General features: G+C 32.1%; 1 long non-coding RNA gene across 1 annotated transcript; it reads right to left on the bottom strand.

Annotated features, from left to right (window-relative positions):
• Positions 1-1,705: 1,705 nt before the first annotated feature.
• LOC143082168 (uncharacterized) lies at positions 1,706-5,181 on the bottom strand. The gene is made up of 2 exons (XR_012980310.1): positions 3,014-5,181; positions 1,706-2,557 (listed from the first exon to the last, which is right to left on the bottom strand). It is a non-coding gene; the product is annotated as an uncharacterized LOC143082168 (long non-coding RNA).
• Positions 5,182-6,788: the final 1,607 nt, after the last annotated feature.

Here is a 6,788-nt window from a genome sequence, read left to right as displayed (position 1 = left end):
TTTTCTATGTTGTGTCATGTGTCTGTTTTTCTTTTTCATATTTAGCCATGGCATTGTCAGTTTGTTTTAGATTTATGAGTTTGACTGGTCCTTTTGGTGTCTTTCGTCCCTCTTTTACAAAATTTGGGTTAGAAAGAAATGCACTCTATATTAAAAGAGTAATTGGTAATCATTCTATACCGTTTTATTTTAATCTTAAAATTCTGAAAAAAGTAGGATGATGGCAATAATTTGTGTCTTTTCAAATTGCATAAAATGTAATACTGTTGAACGGTGAAATTCCAGTCTGTTCCTTATTCGATTGTAGTTTGAACCTCTGGTCACCAGGTTTTCGATGAACCAATAATACTTTGACGATCAGAAAACTAAATGATGGACAACACCTACAGTTTCATCTTGAATATTTCTGTAGCTACATCGCTTTAACATCTGTTCGGAACCGTCGATAGTCAGCTTTATCGTTTATATTTCGTTGTAAATCACCAATTCAAAGTTAAACGGAGCTATTCATGATAAAGTATAGCCACTCGGAATCATTTTATTAAGTTTATTTCGGCAACATTAGTATATCGATATTCAAATCTCATCAATCACTTTAGAAAATAGAAATCAACGTTACAAACAAAACCTAGAAGAATCTGATGAACTAGGAAGATGTGGTATGAGTGCCAATGAGACAACTTTCCATCCAAATAAACATTAACCTTTATAGGTCACGGAGCCTTGGCTCTCACAGAACAGCAAGCTATAAAGGTCCCCAAAAATTTCTAATGTAAAACCATTCAAACGGGAAAACCAACGGTCCAATCTATATAAAAACGAGAACGAGAAACACGAATGAACTTCATAAACAGACGAAAACTACTGTACATCAGATTCCTGACTTAGGATAGGACAGGTGCAAACATTTGCAGCGGGATTAAACGTTATAATATTACCAATATATTTATTCATATATTTAGTGTGTAGAAACATGCTTATTTTTGACGGGAAGTCATAAATAAATTGGATTCGCAGTTATTTTTGTAGAATATATTTTGATCAGTAGTATCCATCCAAATAATGAGTATCAAGCCTTTTATGTTCGCATACATTATTTGATTCCAAACAAACTTTAAGAAGGATGCTGAAACCGAAAGTCATCATCCGGATTAAAACGGCTTGAAATTTAAAGTGAAAAATATCCTTGTTATTTGTTACTTATTACGACTGAAATCAACATTTCATTTGTTCTGTTGTATGCATAACGAACTACATCAAAATTTTATTATGTCTCGATTTGAAGCAACCAGTGTGGCTTTTAAGGCATGAATCTAATAGTTTGTTATACTAATTATTCTGACACGCATCTAATGCCATGATATAGACTTTTATTTTCACTATTGAATGCATAAATGTAGCATGACACTATAGTTTGCAGTCTTTAGTGGACAGACTGGATAACAAAATGTATATATTTTAAGGTTTTACTGCATTTGTCTAGTATGTTACACGTAGTATATTTTCAAGGCATTTCCTTGATTCGATCTTTCCATGAGATGACTTGTTTTTTAAGATGTCGACCATATTTTCCAGAACATTATGAACTTTTGTCGGTTATAAGTTTCTTTAATCCTTCGACATTATCAGCAGTAAACTTCATTCATTTTCAATTGTAATATTCAAGTTCAGTTTCCAAAGTCCTTTCAGAATGGCAACATGTTCCTAAATCTTCAATTTTTTATTATTATAAAATTTCAAAATATCTTATAGTCTATATTTTATCTGTAAAAAATACTAATTGTTCAGTTACTGTAACATTATGAAAATCTGTACATGTTGGTAGATATACTAAGGTAAGTGTATTTGAATCTTGACTGATACAAAAACTTAGACGAAATATACTTATTCCACATTAAATCGTATTAATATAAAAAAGAAGATGTGGTATGATTGCCAATGAGACAACTATCCACAAAAGACCAAAATGACACAGACATTAACAACTATAGGTCACCGTACGGCCTTCAACAATGAGCAAAGCCCATACCGCATAGTCAGCTATAATAGGCGCCGATAAGACAATGTAAAACAATTCAAACGAGAAAACTAACGGCCTTATTTATGTAAAAAAATGAACACTATTTGCACAAAAATAAGACGACAAGTTATTCACCACGATATGTGTTAATGTTAATTATAATGTTCAATATTGTTTGCACCATTGCCTGAATCTCCAAACAATAAATCAAAGTTTAGTCTAATGATTATTCAGACAGAAGAGCTCTTTTAAGTTTCATAATTTCAAAAATATAGTCATCATCATTAGTAAAATCAGCGTATGTTATATGTTTCAGCTTATCAGGAATATCACAATCCTCCAGATAAAGTGGAATGATACAGTCTTTTCTAGATACCATTGACTCAAGTAATGCCTGATTTGTTTCAAACTGACACCAGTAGCTTCTAACAAAATGATTTGTCATAACCAATATAATCTTTGAACTTTTCCGGAGAGAATTTTCAATATTTTCAAATATGAATTTACCAGGTTCAAAATCTCGATCTGCTATACAACCTGAAAGACAAACAATCATGTAGCACTTTTTATAATCTTATTGTGGGAAAATAAAACTAACATGTAATACAGTCCATGTTAAAGGGAACACTTTTCCCTTGTTATATGTCACTTATAAATGCGTTTGAAAATGTATTGTTACATGTATGAAGCTTTGTATTAAACATTGAATGATGCTTTTCATTTTCTTTAATTTCAAATTTTATCAATGACTCGATATAGTACTTCCTCTGGCGTGATGTGGATTTTCTATTTATTATATATCTCTTTAATATATCCTAAAAGTTATTTAAGTATTTATATCTCTGTGGCTCTTAATATCAATGTAAGCGTAGCCAGCGAAGGACGTATGGAATCAACTTAATAATTATAGAGTGTTTTATGTAATTTCTAAGCTCGAATACCTCTTATTTAATATATATCTGTACGTTCAATGTATCTTTACAATGTTCTCACCTCTAAGGACCACATCGTCCTCTGTAAAAGCTGATTCTAAATCAGCTACAAGTCGGCTCAGGACCCAGTCAGCATCTTTATGACTATGCGAGACAAAGAAGTCGTATACAAATCCTTCTGATGAACTTATGTTTTCTGGTCTAATTGGGACTGAATTTGATAGAGATCTTTCTTTTAACTGTGGCTCTATATCTTCCATAAGTTTCAGGTCTGGTACTGTTTTTATGTAGTCATTGAAAATGCCTAAATTCGCTATGTCATTCGTCAAAAGTGTAGTACAAGTTTGTACGCACTCTGTTATCAACTTGACCCTAGGGCCGTCTAATATGTGTGGTATCTTGAAAATATCAGCAATTACCCTCATAAAAGCATCTTTCTCCTGTTTGAAAACAAATGTATATACATCTTGGATCTCTTCATATTTCTCTTTCCCTTTCATCATTGTAAACACGAACTCTTTCAATAGATAAACTACATTGGGTTTTTTATCTACCTCGTTGATATATCTTCTTATCATGTATTGGCATGTATGCTTTAGAGCAATTTTTGATTTAGTAGTTGTTGATAAGGACACAGCTCTCTTCATCCAATCAACAGCAGATTTTATCTCATCTAAATCATATAACACAGATCCCATATGATAGGCGATAAAGTAGTTAGTTGGACCGCCTTGGTGGAGCCCAAAATTTAGGTAATCTAAAGCATTTAGTAAATACTTTTTTTGAAATTCTTTAACGTATCTAAATCCATTTTCTCTTATGTCTGGAAACTTTGCTAAAAACTGACAAATTTCGACAAGTTTACCTATTAGTTTTGGTGTTCCTCTCGAAATAAAACATTGGTAACCATCACTGACCGCAAGTTCGAAAAATTTTCTTGCTTTTGTTTTATTCTTTTCAAAATATATTTGTCCTAGGTCTTTTCTGACAGACATTCTGGTGCTATAACCAAACCAGTTTAAAGAACTTTGATCAATAGAACTTGTTAACAAACGTTGGGCTTTGTTGAGAAAATCTATTTTATCTTTTAGTGCGTGACGCTGTTCTGATAAATTCCATAAGGCTCTTCCATAACGATTCAGAAAAAATGTGTCACTTCTATTCATTACTGGTGCTCTCTCGAATGCTAAAATAGGATTGGTCATAAACTCTTGAAAAAGTTGATCACTGATAAAAGTATGTTTTTCATCAGAAGTCAGAAAATATTTTTTGCGTCGGATGAGAATGTGCCCAATAAGTGCATATGACCTTGCTCGGTATATAATAACATTTTTGTTTGTTTTACCTTTATTTGAACTTATTTTCCAAAATATTTCCGTCGCTCTAAGCGTGACGTCTTTCTTTTCTTGAAATCTGTCTATGCCATCTTCGTAATGTAAATCCTTAATCGAATCGTATTTTCTATTGAGTGCTACACCTATGTAAAAGGTCCAAATAGTGTTCTCAATTGTAACGTCGAACAAACATTTGGCCTGCTCAAATTTTTCAAGAGCTGTGATTTTTCTAGTGAGCAATTGACTTTGGCGTTTACATTCAATGGCCAAATGCAAATTGCTCAATGCTTGTATATTGTGATACACGCACCGTTGTAGATAATCTTTCCTTCGGCCTGTTCCCTTTTTATGCTCTGATAATAACATTCTATAGCTTTCAGAAAGTCTATTTTTAGAAATGTTTTCGATGTTTGCAGATTCATCATTCAAAATTGCATATCCTTGTTCCATCAAGCAAATTGATTTTGTTCGAAGATCCTTAGCAGTTTGGCCTTGTAAAATTTTTTCTATTCTTGATTTATACTTATCCGCTTCTGTAGTTCTATGGAGAGTACGACTGAGTTGCTCTATATCTGCTAATGCATTTAGGTTTCTTGGATCGCGCCTTAGGATATTTTCTAGATATTCCCTTGATTCGATCTTTCCACGAGATGACATGCTTTTCAATATGGCGATCATGTTTTGTAAAACATTATGAACTATGCTGTGTTCCTCAGTTAGACGTTTGTTCAAATCTTCTACAGAATCTGCGATTAATTGCATATCGTTTTCAAATGCGATATTCAAGTTCAAGTTTGTGAGTCCTGGTTCAATGGCCACATATCCCGCCATCTTTAATTTGATAGGTTATAATATTTTTTGATTTTTTTTTGTTTACAAAACCTAACTTTGTTTACCTGTAAAAGGAAAAATACTAATCATAAATTATTTTAAGTGTGTAAATTGAGGATACAATAGCCTTTACAAATTTATTGAACATAGAAAATAAAAGATAGAAAACGAAGATATGATGTCTTTACCAATGAGACAACTATCACATCAAAACAAATGTGAGGGATGTAAACATCTTAAGAACACCGACTGGCTTTCAACAATTTAAACACTCATACCGTATAGTCAGCTATAAAAAAAACCTCCCGTGAACACTTTCAATGGTAGAAAACTACGGTATCAACCTTATATTTGATTTTCATACAATAGAAAAATGTTCTGGAGTCGATTTCACACATAAAAAAACTTACGAATTTCAAATTTTTGGCTTTGAGCGTTCCTGATGAAGGCCAATCAAGAAAAGCACTTTTGACGCAAGAATAATTAAACGTGTTGTTTTCAATTTTTTTAACGACTAAGATTGGACGTAGGTACATTGAATTGTTCGTGACTAACGATCAATCTTAGTCAGCATTTTTTTGTGACACCGACTCCAGGACTTTTTCTCCCAACAGCATTATTTTGACAACATCGACAACCACTGAATTATGGCTATAATGATTAGTATTAGGCATACACACAAATGCAATGTGACGAGATTAACAATGCAACATGGGCAATTCATGTAAACTAGCATACAGTGGCTCTCCATTAACATTGGAAAGTTGCATTACAGCAAAGAATTAGAACAACCTGTAGAAATATATTGGAGCAATTAAACAACTAAATACTAGAACATTTTGATATAGCATTTGTATCCGATCGTTTTAAAAGAATGCTAAGGCTTGTTTAGAGATATATGAAGAACTTCACTACAACTGAAAAAAAAGATAATGTAAAAAGAAAATAACTTTCAAAAATATTTTCATAAAATATTTGAACTACGATAACGGACAAATAATTTTAAATCAAAATCAAATCGAAAATTATCTTCACCAGTTGTTTTTAATTGATAATGTAAGTTATGAATTTATGAACTATACATCAATCAGGCATAAATAATAATAAATAAATATTGTAATACTCAATTGTGTTAAATTATGAAATTAAATTGTTAATTATTGCTTGCACACTTACCTTTATGATCAAACATATCTACACTGAATTGAATGATTAGTTGATAGTATATATTTATATATACATTCTAAACAAACAGATACATTTTACATGGAGGTCAGTATGTTATTGATAGTTGTTTTCTGAAAACGTCTGATCAGAAATTATGGCGATCAATTTCAGGAGTATTTTATTGTATTTAGGGACCGTGCAATATTGATAAGGCAGGTGGGACTGGTGCAAATTCTGGTTATGACCCCATACAACGTTATTTTGTATATACTATACTGATTTGAGCTGCAAAAACTCAATGTTCCATGACTTTAATGCAGAAAAAAATATGTGTCCTATAAACTGTATCTGAATTAATCTGGCACTAGTTCTGATAGGATGTCTTTCGTGATGTTTATTTTTCCGGCAGTAATAAGTCAAACTGTTTTTAGCTCATCGTTTCGAAGTTTATATGACCAAAATTGTCAACTGATCCCTTAAAGAGTTATTGCCCTTTAAGGACAA

The sequence above is a fragment of the Mytilus galloprovincialis genome, chromosome 1 (assembly GCF_965363235.1).
Source record: "Mytilus galloprovincialis chromosome 1, xbMytGall1.hap1.1, whole genome shotgun sequence".
Lineage (NCBI taxonomy): Eukaryota > Metazoa > Mollusca > Bivalvia > Mytilida > Mytilidae > Mytilus > Mytilus galloprovincialis.
The sequence above is the reverse complement of the archived record's forward strand: the minus strand, read 5'-3'. Positions and strand labels throughout refer to the sequence as shown.